At 42.4% G+C, this 16,956-nt stretch overlaps 1 pseudogene; it reads left to right on the forward strand.

The window, feature by feature from the left end:
- Positions 1 to 2,582: 2,582 nt before the first annotated feature.
- On the forward strand, positions 2,583 to 14,039 carry LOC137102237 (NLR family CARD domain-containing protein 3-like; annotated as a pseudogene).
- The last annotated feature ends 2,917 nt before the right edge of the window (positions 14,040 to 16,956 follow it).

Genomic DNA, 16,956 nt, shown 5'->3' on the forward strand with positions numbered 1-16,956 from the left:
AAGAGGGAGAAAACACAAAGATTACAACAATCATCAATCATTTAAATAAAGTAACAAACAGTCCAGTGGATAAAAAATATAACATATGTCCTGAGGATTTATGTAAAGTCATAGTAATTAAAATAACTGGTTTATGCTTCAAAGTTATTATAAAAAGAATTTAAAGTCCTGTTTCCATCTGTTGCACTGAGAATAAAAAGACAAAGATCAATATTCTGATCTGTTTCATATCAACAGCAGAAAAATCACGTGAACTAATCTTTCTTCTTCTGTCAGAACAAAGCTGAGCTGTGAACTTGTTCATGCTCCTCTCACCTTAAACCCACCTGACACCTCACACACCGAGGTCCAATCAGATCCACTCAGGTGTTAAACATGCTGACACACAGACCAGACACCTGCAGTAGTAAAATTAGACTCAGCCTCTGTCCTCAAGAGTGGACCTGTGAAAACCTCCACCACATGTTGACTGTTTCATTTGCAAAGCTACAGAATCCCCGTCGTGTTTTTAGGTGGTCAGGTGGGATTGACGAGAGTGGAGATGAGGTGTCTCCTCTGACAGGGGGGTTTGTAGAAGCAGGACAGCTGGCTGAAGACCCGGTCACAGGTGAAGCACCAGTACGGCCTCTGGTCAGTAGTCTCCACTGTCCTCAGTGTAAGAACGATCAGCGAGGAGTTGACCACTTCAGCTGGATCAAACTCTGGTTCTGATCCTCCACAGTCCTCACCCTCAGCTTCTGTTTTAGTCTGAGCAGCCGACGCACCAGATTCTGGATCAGTCTGGTCCAGCCGGACCCCCAGGATCGGGTCTTCATGGCAGTTCTTTATCCATGAAGAAGACTGCAGAGGTCCTGAAGGCAGCAGAGGACAAAAAGCAAACTGAAAGTTAAGAGTGAAAATGTCCCTCACAATGTGTCTGTGTATAAACCATCAACAACGTAAAGATATTTCATTTATTTTAACAAATGACAAAGAAAAGCAGCAAATCCTCACATCTGATGCTATGGGACACAAACCGACCTGCTGCCTGGTTCCACTTGTCCTCCATGGACCTCAGGCTGTCCAGCTGTCGCTGCTCCCGGTACCGGGCCACAGTTTTCCCGAACACCCCCAGGATGTCCTCCACCGCCGCCGTCAGTCGCTCGTTAACTTACACCCGCAGTGTCTCCATCTCTGACAGCGGGCTGCTCCGAGGGTCCACACCGCCGAAACCCTCCACCGCTCCGGGAGTGAAGCACAGGAACATGTTGGTTTGACTTTAGTTTATCTGCTTTCACATTAGTTTTATTCCCGAAAACATCAAATAAAAGACAAGATAAACGTCCGAACGGGGAATAAAATTGAAATGAAACTCATTCAAACTGACATGTTGTGTTTAACAGAGAAACTGACTGATGGAGCAGGAGAAGGAAACTAAGCAGCGGAGCTCCGACACATAAAGATGTCGGAGGAAAACAACAGCTCCTCGAAGGTTCCGGGAGAACAGCGTTTACTGCTTCATAGTTATGGATGAAATACTCAGATCGTGTATTTATACACAGGTAAAACTACAGGTAAAACTGGAACTGAATTTTACTAATAAGATAAATTCATATTTCAGATCAGCTTTTATTATTTATTTTTTACTGTAAAATATTGTACAAAACCTACATTTACTACATTACAACCTTAAACACATATATACTTGCTGTGTGCTTTGTCTGGAACCTTAAAATTTCAAACCTTTTTCAGCCTAACCAGAAAAAAAAACATCTCTGAGGTCAGAAACCCTGTAATTAACTGCACCGAGTTCATTTTTGGTTAGTGTCAAAGAAAAAAAAGACTTTATAGTTCACTAAATATTTAATATCCTATATAGTAACTAGGAAGTAGTAAATAGTCGGTTATTTGCTCTGAACAAGCTTCCTGGTTACTTCCTGTTTCCTGTAGTTAGTTTTTACTTTCTCTTTGTCCGTGTTGTGGCTCAGATCTTTTCTCCGAGTGAATCTTTGGTAAGTGACAATTTCAGTGTGTAAAAGATTCTCAGCTGCAGTTTGATGGACTGTAAAAATCACAAGTTGAAGGTTTGTCTGTGTGAAAAGCTGCTGTTTGTGTTGAGCAGAGATCAGATAACAAGTGGTGCTGACAGTTTAATCTCCACCATATTGGTTTTGTATTACGCACAAATGTTTCTGATCAAGCACAAGTGTTGTCTTTACCCAACGATCCGTGTTTAAAGTAAAGTTATTTAAATAGAATTGCGCCAGCAGATGGTTTCTCATTCCCCTCATTTCCCCTTTTTCTTTGTGTTGTTTCCTTGTTATCGACAGCATCTAATTCAATATTTAAAATATTGAATCCACGAAGAAGAAGAAAGAGATATTAACTTATCACTTCCTCCAGTATTAAAGCTAAAATAGGCAAATGAAAAAACAGCTACTCACTAATTAATAGAATGTTTAGGCCTGTTACTCTGAATAAATAAGAAGAGGATGAAGGAATGTCTGTAGGCAGAGAGAGAAGAGGAAAGCTAAGAATGTAGGACTGACTGTAGGGACTTGAATGTTGGGACTCTGACAGGGAAGCATAGAAAGTTTGTTGACATGATGCAGAGAAGAAAGGTGGACATACTGTGTGTCCAGAAGACCAGGTGGAAAGGTAGCAAAGCTAGAAGCTTAGGAGCAGGGATCAAGCTGTTCTACCATGGGTCAGATAGGAGGAGAAATGGAGCAGGTGGAGTAGGAATTATCCTGAAAGAGGAATTTATGAGGAATGTTCTAGAGGTGATTAGAGTATCAGACAGGTTGATGAGTCTGAAGCTGGAAATTGAATGGGTGATGTTCAATGTTGTGAGTGGTTATGCCCCACAGGTAGGATGTGATTTAGAAGAGAACGAGAAATTCTGTAGTGAGTTAGATGAAATGATGCAGAACATCTCCAGAGATGAGAGAGTGGTGATTGGTGCAGATTTCAATGGACAAGTAGGTGAAGGGAACAGAGGTGATGAGACTGTTATGGGCAGGTTTGGTCTTCAGGACAGGAACACAGAAGGACAGATGGTGTTTGACTTTGCCATGAGGATGGAAATGGCTGTAGTGAACACTTTCTTCCAGAAGAGGCAGGAACATAGGGTGACGTACAAGAGGTGGTGGAAGTTGAAATAGGAAGAATGTTGTGTAGTTTTCAGGGAGGAGCTGAGACAGACTCTGGGTGGTTTGGAGGTGCTTCCAGATGACTGGACCACTACAGCTAATGTGATCAGGGAGACAGGTAGGAGTCTACTCGGTGTGTCATCTGGAAAGAGGAAAGTAGACAGGAGTACAGGGAGATACAGCGTAAGGTGAAGATAGAGGTGGCAAAGGCCAAACAAAGAGCATATGAGGACTTGTATGTTAGGTTGGACACTAAAGAGGGACAGGTGGATTTGTACAGGTTGGCCAGACAAAGAGATGGAGATGGGAAGGATGTGCAGCAGGTTAGTGTGATTAAAGATAAGGATGGAAATGTATTGACAGGTGCCAGGAGTGTGATGGGAAGATGGAAGGAGAACTTTGAAGAGTTGATGTATAAGGAAAATGAAATAGAACGAAGAGTAGAAGAGGTGACTGGTGTGGAGCAGGAAGCAGCAAAGATTATTAAGAGTGAAGTGAAGAGGACATTGAAGAGGATGAAGAGTGGAAAGGCAGTTGGTGCTAATGACAAACCTGTGGAGGTATGGAAGTGTCTAGGAGAGGTGGCAGTAGAGTTTCTGACTAGTTTGTTTAACAAGATCTTGGAGAGTGAGAGGATGCTGAGGACTGGAGGAGAAGTGTACTGGTGCCCATTTTTAAGAACAAGGGAGATGTGCAGAGCTGTGGCAACTACAGAGGAATAAAGCTGATGAGCCAAACAATGAAGTTGTGGGAAAGAGTAGTGGAGCAAAATGTGAGCAGCAATATGGTTTCATGCCTAGAAAGAGAACAACAGATGCAGTATTTGCTTTGAGGATGCTGATGGAGAACTACACACTTCAGACCCCATGAGGTTTAATCACTGTTATTTCAATCACATCCATTCACCAAATCAGCCATATCAAAGTCAACAGCAACAACAATACCCTATTTATTGAAGCGACAAAAAAAAGCACAGTATTCATAGGGTTCAGAGTTCATCCACTTTCCTCTTCAGGAAGTGTATGTGTCTAAGCAAAGTAGAAGGCATCAGTGGTTTATTTCCTCTTCTGAGATGATGTCTGATTCTTCCTCTCTTTCCCCTCCACCAATCTCTCTGACTCCTCGTGGCCTGCTCTCCTCTAACCAAAGGCTGGTACGTCACTGGGCAGAGTGCCAGCAGAGCATCATAGCTGTAGGTCAGCAGCTGGCTCCCACCGTTAGAAGTTGTCCAGATTATTGAGAACTGTCTGAGAATAATCAGTCCCAGAAACACAAACTTGATTAGACCTGCCATTCCCAAAGCTCATACTATTAAAACAATCAGTTAATCAGACTAAAATAGATAATAAGAATAGTAAGAATATCCCCTGTTAGCCGAGCGAGTGTCGAGCCTGAGTCGCTGCTGAGCAGCACCAACAGATGTCAACAGTCACTGACCTGATCACAATAATTAGCACAAATAACAGGAAAATAGTCCACAAGACTTGATGAATAATAACAAGGTCTAATTTGAAGGATGTTCAATAAAACTTTACATTCTTCATTTCTCTCTGATCTTTTGTGTGTTTCCAGCTGAAGCTCCAAAGTCTCTGTGACTGGATGTGAATTCAGCAGCTGAGCAGCTTCAAGGGAACATTGTCAGTGTTGTTGCTGTAAAGACTGAGCTCAGCTCCCAGCAGGTGTGGACTCTGCTATGAATCAGTGTGAGGACAGAGAGGAGGGAGTCCCTCCCTCTAAAACCACTCTGTGTGGGGGACATGAGAGCCAGACCAAAGACCAGAGGTGAGATGAGGATCTCTAACTGTCCATGACTCTTGTCCATGTCAAATCAGTCCACCATCATTATTCCCACTCACTGTCACATCTGCCACTCAGCTCCTCAATAACAGCTTAGAAGAACTAATCATCAACTACTAACTGTCTTAGTTAACAAAGAGCCAACCACTGATTAGTCAACTAAGCAACTAAGATGAGACAGCGTCTTTCATCAGATTCCATGTTGATGAACAGGAGAACGTTCCTCATCCAATGTCTTCTTACTGACTTTCTATCTGCTTCTAACATTTCAGCTGCTGACAGTCTGCTCACAATTCATCTGCTTTCAGCTTCCAACTACTTTTTATTTGTCTCTTGTTTGTTTAAATCAGGATGGAGAAGCAGAGACCAGACTCTGCTGAACCCAGCTGTATCTCTATGAAGAGTGACTGGTCTGCAAGTCGCATTATTAACTTTAAAGATGAACAACCTGCTCATGGAAGGTAAGAAATGTTTTAGTTATTGTCAGACTCAAGACTCTAAGATTAGAAGACTTCTCTTGGTCCCGAGCTTCATAGTTTTTGTTACATTTTGTTAAATAAAGCAGCACATGAAACAGCACATGCTGCTTTTGCCAACCTGAGTCCAAGTCAAAGTCAATACAAGAACACAGGAAATCTGAGAGACATGCAAGCAAAATATCATAAACAGAACCTGTGACATATAAGATAATGAAATAGAAATCTTCTGCTGAGCTAAGGGCGACTGTGGCACAGGAGGTAGAGCAGTTGTCCAACAATCCCAGGGTTGTTGGTTTGATTCCCAGCTCCTCCTGTCACATGTTGAAGTGTCCTTGACACTTAGTTGCTCCTGGTGAGTTCAGGTCAGCTGCATAGCAGCTCCCCCATCAGTGTGTGATTATGAGTGTGAATGGGTGAATAAGCAGCAGTGTAAAGTGCTTTGGGTCCCAGTAGATAGAGAATCTCTATATAAGTGCAGAGCATCTAATTCACTTTCATTAACTAAAATCAGGATGGAATCAGTTGCCAATAGAATCACATCTTTGTGATCTTTGGGACTATTTCCTACAAATAATATTAATGTAACTCAAAAGGAAAGATATGATCAACAAGGAAGCTTCTCATCAGTGGTCACCTGCCACCTGCACTCGTTTCAAAGACCTTTCCTCACTACTGCATAACCAGCGTACTGGCACAGCCAAATGGAGAGCACCAAGTAAAGCTACACCACTGAGCTGGTAATGAGTTGCTGAATAACTGACTGAGCAGCAGTGTCCATGTCAGTGGTTTGTCTAAGACCCTAATCAGACACAACGGGTTTTAGCAGTTGTGTTTCTTTTCAATGAGTGAATCGCTGCTTTTGCACCTCTTGTTTCTCTGCTCTACAGGCCTCGTGATTTTTGCAGGAATGCAAGAATGTGTCCAGCTGAAAAAAGAGTTTTATCACCCAGAGGATTTTTTCATTATTAAGTGTTTGGATGATGTCATCTGGAGAAGCAGGTTGACCATGATTACAAATTCCATAATTTGACCAACACGATGACATAATCTGCTCCTCCAAGTGATGTCATCTAGAGGCGTTTTTCAGGTAGAAGTCGAGGAAAACTTTGATAAAGGGAAGTCAGTGGGAAGTTTAATGGCATTTATGTGCATCTACTACACAAACTAGAAGCAAAAGAAGCCAGTTCAAAATCAGTGAAGTCGTCCTTTAAAGTTTCTGTTTTCTTTCCAGAGTTCAGCAACAGAGCTCAGAGGTTCACAGTGATCAGCCTGATCTAGTCTGACCAGCTGCTCATCTCCCTTTCTATCACCTTCACAGTTGTTGGTGGCAACACGACTTTAGTCATAACCCTGACAGGACAATGTCCATGTGAGCTTTAGTGAACTGAAGACTTGGATTTTATCCAGTGTCTTGTTTGTGTCACATAACATCTGCAGTTTATTAAGGTTGATTCCAAATACTGTTGTCACAGTTCAGACGTTTACAGCACAAACACTTTGTATTGAGTCAGCGACAAACCAAAAACAGGAAAACAGCAAATGAGATTCAGTCAGAAATCATCTCTTTTTTAGCTTTCAAATACTTTGTCACTTGTTTATATCAGGATGATACACAGCTCGGTCTCCATGAAGACTGACAGGTTTAAGATTCATTCTATTGACATGAAAGATGAACAAGCTGCTGATGGAAGGTAAGAATTTCAAACTGAATCCTGACATTCAGAAGTTCATGCAACTGACCTGTAAAGCAAACAAGACCTTTTTGTCCTTCAATTACCACCTTCAGGCTTAAAAGACAAGAAACATCTTTTAATATGTGCAGGATATACAGGTATACACCCTGTCCACATTCAGCCACTGTACTGCAACTTTTACTCAGTGTTTCCCATTTGTCCTGAAGTGAAGGTGTCCACCAGGTGTCCACATGAACACTTACTTTTTACTCACTTTGTTTATGAGTCATTACATTTCCTTAAAGTTTCTATTTTCTCCCCAGAGTTGAGCAGCAGAGGTCAGAGGTTCACAGTGATCAGTTTGCCCAGCAGCATCAACCAGACCTGGACTCCATATTTATGGTCTGTACATGTCCAATCACACTTTGACTATGAACTACATAAAACCCAGACTGAATGTTCAACAACCATTCAGGTCCTAACAGAGTCCATGCTGCTGTGTTCAGACCAGCAGGTCTTCAGACTCACAGATGAATCACATGTTGTCTTCTACCAGTTTCAATGAAATGTTCACTTCTCATTCTGTTCCAGCTGCTGGAGGACAACATTGTCACTTTTGTGAAGAACCAGCTGAAGGAGATCCAGAGGGTCCTGAGACCAGATTATCCAGAATGCTTAGAGAGTCAGAGGGAGGATGAGGAGGATGAAGAGCAGAGGAGGAGCAGCAGAGACTCATTTGTGAAGATCACAGTGAACTTCCTGAGGAGAATGAAGCAGGAGGAGCTGGCTGACTGTCTGCAGAGCAGTAAGAGGATTTGAACAGATTTCACATGATGGAAAGATGAAATGGAAACAGCAGGAGAGAGGTTTCCATTTCCAAACTCTGCTGTAAATATGCTGCACACATCTGTATCAGATCAGAGGCTGTTTGTCCTCCACTGATGATAAAACTGATGGAGGAAGAAAAACTCTACAGACACTTAAATGTTCAGATTCTCTGATTTTCTGAAGGATCCACTAACTGATTTCATTTCTTCTTTGTTCATTCAGGATTTCATGCTGCAGTGTGTCGAGGTAAACTCAAGTCTAACCTGAAGAAGAAGTTCCAGTGTGTGTTTGAGGGGATCGCTAAAGCAGGAAACCCAACCCTTCTGAATCAGATCTACACAGAGCTCTACATCACAGAGGGAGGGACTGGAGAGGTCAATGATGAACATGAGGTCAGACAGATTGAAACAGCATCCAGGAAACCAGACAGACCAGAAACAACCATCAGACAAGAAGACATCTTTAAAGCCTCACCTGGAAGAGATGAACCAATCAGAAGAGTGATGACAAAGGGAGTGGCTGGCATTGGGAAAACAGTCTTAACACTTCACTCTCTAAGTTCACTCTGGACTGGGCTGAAGACAAAGCCAACCAGGACATACAGTTCACATTTCCATTGACTTTCAGAGAGCTGAATGTGCTGAAAGGGAAAAAGTTCAGCTTGGTGGAACTTGTTCATTACTTCTTTCCTGAAACCAAAGAAGCAGGAATCTGCAGGTTTGAAGAGTTCCAGGTTGTGTTCATCTTTGATGGTCTGGATGAGTGTCGACTTCCTCTGGACTTCCACAACAATGAGATCCTGACTGATGTTACAGAGTCCACCTCAGTGGATGTGCTGCTGACAAACCTCATCAGGGGGAACCTGCTTCCCTCTGCTCGCCTCTGGATAACCACACGACCTGCAGCAGCCAATCAGATCCCTCCTGAGTGTGTTGACATGGTGACAGAGGTCAGAGGGTTCACTGACCCACAGAAGGAGGAGTACTTCAGGAAGAGATTCAGAGATGAGGAGCAGGCCAAGAGAATCATCTCCCACATCAAGACATCACGAAGCCTCCACATCATGTGCCACATCCCAGTCTTCTGCTGGATCACTGCTACAGTTCTGGAGGATGTGTTGAAAACCAGAGAGGGAGGAAAGCTGCCCAAGACCCTCACTGAGATGTACATCCACTTCCTGGTGGTTCAGTCCAAACTGAAGAACATCAAGTATGATGGAGGAGCTGAGACAGATCAACACTGGAGTCCAGAAAGCAGGAAGATGATTGAGTCTCTGGGAAAACTGGCTTTTGAGCAGCTGCAGAAAGGAAACCTGATCTTCTATGAATCAGACCTGACAGAGTGTGGCATCGATATCAGAGCAGCCTCAGTGTACTCAGGAGTGTTCACACAGATCTTTAAAGAGGAGAGAGGACTGTACCAGGACAAGGTGTTCTGCTTCGTCCATCTGAGTGTTCAGGAGTTTCTGGCTGCTTTTCATGTCCATCGGACATTCATCAGCTCTGGAGTCAATCTGCTGTCAGAAAAAGAAACATCATTGTGGTGGTGGTGGTGGTTTTTTATATTTAGGGACAAACCTAAACCAAAACCTCTCTACCAGACTGCTGTGGACAAGGCCTTACAGAGTCCAAATGGACACCTGGACTTGTTCCTCCACTTCCTTCTCGGTCTTTCACTGCAGACCAATCAGACTCTCCTACGAGGCCTGCTGACCCAGACAGGAAGTGGATCACAGACCAATCAGGAGATCAGTGAGAATCTGTCTGCAGAGAAAAGCATCAACCTGTTCCACTGTCTGAATGAACTGAATGATGGTTCTCTAGTGGAGGAGATCCAACAGTCCCTGAGATCAGGAAGTCTCTCCACAGATAAACTGTCTCCTGCTCAGTGGTCAGCTCTGGTCTTCATCTTACTGTCATCAGAAAAAGATCTGGACGTGTTTGACCTCAAGAAATACTCTGCTTCAGAGGAGGCTCTTCTGAGGCTGCTGCCAGTGGTCAAAGCCTCCAACAAAGCTCTGTATGTGCACTTAGACTATTTCAGATTAAGTGGATTGTTGTTGGCATGACAGAAAACTAATGTTTGTAACTGGTTTCTTTGGTTTTACTGGATTATTTTTAGACTGAGTGACTGTAACCTCTCAGAGAGAAGCTGTGAAGCTCTGTCCTCAGTTCTCAGCTCCCAGTCCTCTAGTCTGAGAGAACTGGACCTGAGTAACAATGACCTGCAGGATTCAGGAGTGAACCTGCTGTGTGATGGATTGAACCAACACCACAGACTGGAAACTCTGAGGTAAGTTTAAAGCTACTTTTTTTTTTAATTTACCCATTAAATTGTTTTAGTGTTTCTTTATCTGAACTTTGTTTGAACTGTCAAAAAATCTACTTCAGACTTAGTGGCTGTAACCTCTCAGAGAGAAACTGTGAAGCTCTGTCCTCAGTTCTCAGCTCCCAGTCCTCTAGTCTGAGAGAACTGGACCTGAGTAACAATGACCTGCAGGATTCAGGAGTGAAGCTGTTGTCTGCTGGACTGAAGCAACATCACTGCAGACTGGAAACTCTCAGGTCAGGATTCAGATTTTTGTAAACAGTCATTTGACAAGCTATCGTGATGAAGAGGTTTGCTGACTCAGCAGATTGTCAACTGGGTAATGTTTTTGTTCTAACCACAGAAACTTGACTTGTTTCTAAAGTAAAGTTGTTTAACTAAATTCAGTTGCACTCCAACATGTTTGGTCTGAAGAGAATAATCCCCACAACCAATAAAATATCAATAATTGAAGTGGACACAGATGAACTAATGGAGAGCGTTTACTTCGGACTAACTACAAGGCTCCAATGTCATTGTATTATTGCCAGAAATGAAAGGAACAAATGATGGACATTAGTTACTATAACACACATGAGATTCTGCAGATCATAAGCAGGAAAATATGTTTTCACTTGTGTAGCAAACTCCTCTGACCTCTCCAGTATCCTTGCAAAGGCAAAGAGCAGGTCCACAACCTGACTTGGTTCCATGACCCACCTTAATTCTAGTTTCTACAGTTGGCTGTTTAGTTGGTAAAAAAGGTGGAGCATGAATTTGAATCATGACATTTTATAGCCTAGATTTAGTTTATGGTTTATGGTCTCCAGCAAATGAATAAAGTCAATGTCTTATGTGTCTGTGTGTGTATGTGTGTGTGTGTGTGTGTGTGTGTGTGTGTGTGTGTGTGTTTAGTCTGTCAGGTTGTCTGATCACAGAGGAAGGTTGTGCTTCTCTGGCCTCAGCTCTGAGCTCCAACCCCTCCCATCTGAGAGAGCTGGACCTGAGCTACAATCATCCAGGAGACTCAGGAGTGAAGCTGCTGTCTGCTGGACTGGAGGATCCACACTGGAGACTGGACACTCTCAGGTATGGACAGATGGACAGACAACACCAGCTCTCACACTGTTTCTCTGTGCAGGTGGATGAAGCTGATTCTGACTTTGTCTCTTCTTCCAGGTTGGACCATGGTGGACCACAGAGACTGAAACCTGGTGTGAGGAAGTGTGAGTGTGTTTTAAGTTTGATTCCTGAGAACACAGCTGCACATGTTCCACTAGATTTGAACCTTTTCTTGACTGAAGAACAAAGATGAATTTCTCCAGAGTTTCATTCAGGATTTAGCTTCTGTTTTTTGTCAGTGTGGCTGGAAAGATGTTAGAATTCAATCAATCAATTTTAAATCCACAAACACAACAAAGTGAACACAGTGATCCAACAAAACTAAGAAATACATTTTATTAACAGTGGAGCCAACAGAAAGTGAACTTTGTTTCTTCTGGGTCTTTTGACTGTCACTGTGTGTTTATACAAGAGTTTTGTTACCTTCAGGTGCTGCTCGGTAACTAGTACTTCACAGGTTTGACCAATGGAGGTGGTGTTCAAGGACCCCTCACTTTCTTCTCAGTGTGTTTAATAAATCAGAGCTAAGGTGGCTTGTAGCAGAGTATGTGGTGGAGAACATGTGGACAGAATCCTCATTAGCCACATTCAGACTAAGTTGATTCAGTCAAAGACTGAAGAGGTGAGTTTTTAGCTGCAGTTCATTTGGTCTATAAAGGAAGGAGGTTTAACTTCAGGCTCTGTGAGGAGGACACATGAATGTTTGGGTCGTCTGTGTGAGAGCACTGGTGCTGACCTGCGTGTATATTGAAACTTTTTCAAATATTCAGTATAGACATGTATTGATAAATCAATACTATTGACAACACTAATACAGACACCAGGAAAAAGTTTGCAACAGCTTTAAAACACATTGAAACACCTGTGTTTAAAGATTAAGCTTCACTAAAGACCAGGAGGAGAAAAATAGACTTCAAATGGAAAAAAACACAGGTGTTCCAGAGTTGACTTGTGTCTAATGTGTGTATGATGTGGATTTCATTGATCCATTTCATTCTGTTTGTGTCTTGTTCTCTCCATCAGATGCCTGTGAACTGGAACTGGACCCAAACACAGTAAACGGAAACCTACAACTGTCTGACAACAACAGGAAGGTGACACATGTGTTGGAGGATCAGTCATATCCTGATCATCCAGACAGATTTGACTTATATCCTCAGCTGCTGTGTAGAAATGTTCTGACTGGTCGCTGTTACTGGGAGGTCGAGTGGAGAGAAACAGTTTCTATATCAGTGAGTTACAGAGGAATCAGAAGGAAAGGAAACAGTTATGACTGTTTGTTTGGATGGAACAATCAGTCCTGGAGTCTGATCTGCTCTGATCATGGTTTCTCTGTCAGCCACAATAACATAACAACACCCATCTCCTCGTCCTCTTTCTCTAACAGAGTAGCAGTGTATGTGGACTGTCCTGCTGGCTCTCTGTCCTTCTACAGTGTCTCCTCTGACAAACTGATCCACCTCCACACCTTCAACACCACATTTACTGAACATCTGTATCCTGGGTTCTGGATCTGGTCTGGTTCCTCGTTGTCTCTGTGCAGTGTGTAGGTGTGAGAGTGTCTCCTGTGGACAGAAACTCTGCTGACTGAAGATCAGCTGCTGAAATCAAAGTTCCCTCTGTTCACCATCACACACACTCTGCACCATTGATACTTGGACTTAAGAGAAACATTTGGATGGTTCTTTCATTACTGCCAATCATTTAGGTTGGTGTCAGGTTTGTGTTGATGATGAAGAAAATGTGTTCACTCTTGCACCAAGTCATCCATACTGTCCACCCTGAGTGTTTGTGTTTTCCTAATTAGAACTTCAGCACTAACAGCAAAGAAAGAGAAAAAGAATGGGCAGGATGCACAGACTGTGATCCTGCCTCCGGTAGAAGTAGGAGAATAATGACCACTCTGATGTGGACGCTCGACTTGTGTGGTTAGTGTGGAGCAGAGTTGTGTTGTTGCTCCTAACTCCATGAATATATGATGTGGGACATCACAGCCTTTGACCTTGTGGGGAATATCACTTGAATATGCCTTATAATTTTTGTTTTACTTGTATTAATAATGTAGTTTCATATGTAAGATGTCTTATTATAGCGTAGTGAAGTGTGTAGAATATAACATGAGTAGAACGTTGTATAAACATTAGTAAACCTGAGCACAGTGAGTGTGTGAGTGTGAGATATAAGGTGAAGAATGTATGTGAGTTGTCTTGCAGATGAAAGACCAGGGGGCCACTGAAGAACAGAAACAACTCTTCATGTTTACATCTCCTGATAAGGAAGAAAACCTGGAAAGAGACACACTCTCGGTCAGACTTCTGCCCTGACACTGTGTGTTGTTTTATAAGGAAGAGAACTCTGACCCGGAGCTCCGTACATTTTGCATTTGTACCTTGTATTAATTAGATTATAGTATTAAAATTGTTATCATAGAATAAAGCATCTTAAAAGACAGTCGTAGTCCTCTCCTGATTTTGAGCAGGCGACAATTTGGTGACCCCGACGTGATCCAGAGAAGGACTGGGAGTTTTCCCTGAGGGAGGAACAAAGCCTGACCTGATAACTTCCCTAGCTGGTAAGCAGCCACAAAAGGTAAGCAGGCACCTTTTTAACAAAAGTCTGCAACATTGGATCAACTAAATAAAAGGGAAGGAATTGGTTTATGCTTTGGAGAAAAGGGACAAATGCAAAAGGAAAAATTTTAATTAAAAGAAGAAGTAGAATTAAAGAAGTGAAATTAAAGAAATGGAATAAGAGTTGTGACATGCGAAAAGCGCTCGATATAACGAATTGACCAACTGGGCCACTGCCAGTATAATCCTAGGAAATTAATGTAAAGAAGTCACATGTGGAAAAGCTAGGTTGGCAACCAAGACTGGGACCTGACGAGGACCAATGTGGCTGGTTGTGGAAAAGCCCGACGGGATAGGCTCCGTCCAAATCCTCCAGAGTTAAATTAACGGTGTTCAAAAGGAGAAAAGTGTCTAACAGTGTCAACAAAAACAGTAAAAGACACAGAGTATTATTTTCTAAGATTTGTTGCTCAGGTTAATTCCATACAAAACGCCTGGAGAAGAGGAACTGGAGATACACACACACACACACAAACACACACACACACACACACACACACAGTAGATAAGCATGGAAGAGGAGTTCGCTAAAGAATGTGAGGAATGCTGAGAGTATTTGCTGCTGGACGCACAGACGCAAATTATTAGTGGAATAGAGCAGGATAAAATTAAAAGTAAAAGAAAGCAATTAGATAATTATTATGCAGAGCGGAAGAAATTAAAAGGGAAAAACACTAATACAGGACTAATAAATAAAAATAAAAATAAAAAACTTAAAAATGTACATGAAGCAACAGAATGCAAGAGGTGGCTTAGTAAAAAGTTAGATGATCTTGAGATCATCAGGCAGCATGCACGACACACAGCAGGAGAAGCAAAGCTGATCCAGAAAACGGCACATTGTGATGGGACATCAATTGATAGTGTTAACAACACATAGCATCATGGCATTTATAAACTCAGCAGCTTTCACAATGACAAACACACGTCAACAAAGAATTCTAAAAGTTCTAGACCAACCAAATATCATATACACACACGACGGTATTAACATTGCAGACCACATGGTGGATGGGCAACCGCACATGTGTAAAGACAGAGTGCAGATAGAGACAAAAGCTAGAGGAGATTTCCAAACAGAAATGCTAAAAGGCGAAGCAGAGATGGTGTTTACAGATGGATGTTGTTTCAGGCATAGCACAGAAGGACTAAAAGCAGGTTATAGAGTGGTCAGAAGGACTAAAGAAGGTCAGTATGAAGTTGTCAGTGCAGGGCCTGTCACAAAACAGCCATCAGCACAGACAGCTGAACTGGTAGCAATGATAGAAGCTCTGAAATGGGCAAAAGGAAAACGGGTTAACATTTACTCAGACTCAGCTTACGTGGTAGGAGCAGTATGTGGAGCTACCACAGTGGCTAAGAGCAGGGTTTTAGACAGCAGGAGGCCTATTAGACAGTTATGTTCAATCATGGCTGATCTTTGGGCTGTTCCCTTTCAGGAGTCTCCACAGTGAATCATGTGCCTCCATCTAACTCTATCCTCTGCATCCTCTTCACTCACACCAACTAACTTCATGTCCTCCCTCACTACATCCATAAATCTCCTCTTTGGTCTTCCTCTAGACCTCCTGCCTGGCAGCTCCAACCTCAGCATCCTTCTACCAATTTATTCACAGTTTCTCCTCTGAACATGTCCAAACCACCTCAATCTGTCCTCTCTGACTTTATCTCCAAAACATCTAACATGATCTGTCCCTCTGATGTCCTCATTCCTGATCCTGTCCATCCTCATCATTCACAAAAAGAACCTCAACATCTTAAGCTCTGCTACCTCCAGCTCTGTGTCCTGTCTTTTCTTCAGTGCCACTGTCTCTAAGCCGAACAACATCTCTGGTCTCACCACCGTCTTAAACATCTTTCCTTTAATTCTTGCTGATACTCTTTTATCACACAACACACCTGACACTTTTCTCCACCCGTTCCAACCTGCTTGCACTCACCTCTTCACCTCTTTTACACACTCTCCATTGCTCTGAATCGTTGACCCTAAGTACTTAAAGTCCTTCACCTCTGTCAGAAACTCTACTGCCACCTCTCCTTGACACTTATATACGTCACCCTAACCACTCTGCCATGTCCCAGTGATGGGAGATCACATTGTCCAACATGGCACATCAGGTCTCTGTCCACTGTGGACAAGACGTTCACTATAACAAACGTGCAGCTCGGTGACTCTGGACTTTACCTCTGCGATGGAAAACCTGCCTCTTATCTGCATGTGTTCAGAGACTAGAAGGTCTGTGGTAGGTGAGACAAACTGAAACTACACAAAGAGACAGAAAGAAAATAAACACATTCCTTGTTTATTGATGGTGATTGTGCTTGTTGTTTCTCATGCAGCTTCTTTATCAGCTTCACCATCATCAGCATCTGGAGAACGAGAGGATGAGTTTATGCAAATATTTTACGCTGTAACTGTCATTACATGTTACTTTATGTTATTTTTCTATTTAATATGTAGCAGCAAGTCCTGCATTCGGGAAAGAAAAATGCCTATTTGGTTCCTTCTGAGTAAAAAAATGTCTCTTCATTAAAATAATTTCTGGGTAAAAACCTCAAAACCGTGTTGTCATCTGCTCCCTGGCTGATACCTTTTGCACTCCAATAATTCTGACGTATCACATGGTCTAATACAAAATGGTTGAAGCCCAGTAGCCCCCAGCTGGTTGTGTAAAGGAAAAGCATATTGCTATTTTTATGGTGAGATTTTCTTTCATGTATTTTCTTATATTTCAAAATGAGCTCTTACTCTGTTAAAGCAACTTTTAGACAAGAATTACTTCCTTTTTTGCATTTTACTTAAAAAATGTGCAGAAAATCACATTGGAAACAGCAGCTACAAAGGGGAATTTAGTGGTAAATCCCTTCACACCTTCTCTGCAGGCACCACTGCTCTCAGCACTTTACACAATGACCTCCACCCTTTCCTGTGTAACCCTGTGTAATGTACTGCACTTTATTATAGAAACAACACTCAACATTTATAGTC

Source organism: Channa argus, chromosome 1, assembly GCF_033026475.1.
Source record: "Channa argus isolate prfri chromosome 1, Channa argus male v1.0, whole genome shotgun sequence".
NCBI classification, from domain to species: Eukaryota; Metazoa; Chordata; class Actinopteri; order Anabantiformes; family Channidae; genus Channa; species Channa argus.